This window comes from Austrofundulus limnaeus, unplaced genomic scaffold, assembly GCF_001266775.1.
Source record: "Austrofundulus limnaeus strain Quisiro unplaced genomic scaffold, Austrofundulus_limnaeus-1.0 Scaffold6, whole genome shotgun sequence".
Lineage (NCBI taxonomy): Eukaryota > Metazoa > Chordata > Actinopteri > Cyprinodontiformes > Rivulidae > Austrofundulus > Austrofundulus limnaeus.
This window is the reverse complement of record NW_013952408.1, coordinates 4,451,666-4,452,341: the sequence shown is the minus strand read 5'-3', so window position 1 is coordinate 4,452,341 and position 676 is coordinate 4,451,666.

The window sequence follows — 676 nt, the reverse complement described above, 5'->3', positions numbered from 1 at the left end:
ACACACACACACACACACACACACACACACACACACACACACACACACACACACACTGGCTAATATATGCTCCCACACCATCCTCTGTTGCTCATTCTTGTCCACCACAGAAAGGTGAAGGAGGATACTAATGCTTTTGCCCTCGTCTGTCTGTTACCAAAACATCTCATGAACCACTGAATGAATGTTAACGACACCTGAAGGAAGTAGAACGAAAAAAATCTAACTCGTAGTTAATTCAATTCAAAATGGCTGCGTGCCACATCCTAACAGAAATTGCAATAACAAACGAGGCAGGGTGTGGTGGTACAGAAGTTAGAGCAGATGAGCCTGTGATCAATAGATTGCCGGTTAAACTCTCCCAGTCTGGGCCCTTGAGCAAGGCCCTCAACCCCTCAGCTGCTCCAGGTGCCTCAAACAGGCAACGCATTGCTCCACATGTGGAATGTGAAAAWTACAACGTTAATTTCCCGCACAGGTTTAGCTTAAGTGGATTAGCAAGAGGTGCTATCAGGTGACTTTTCGTGATCGAAGAGAGCGGCCATATTGTTCAGGGCAAGGACAAACTGGAAAAGCTGAACGTGGTCAGCACATCAATGAATCTCAGTTTTGCTATTTTGTTTTAATAGAAATATAGTTTATATAAWATACATATTATAATATCAGGCAAAAACGT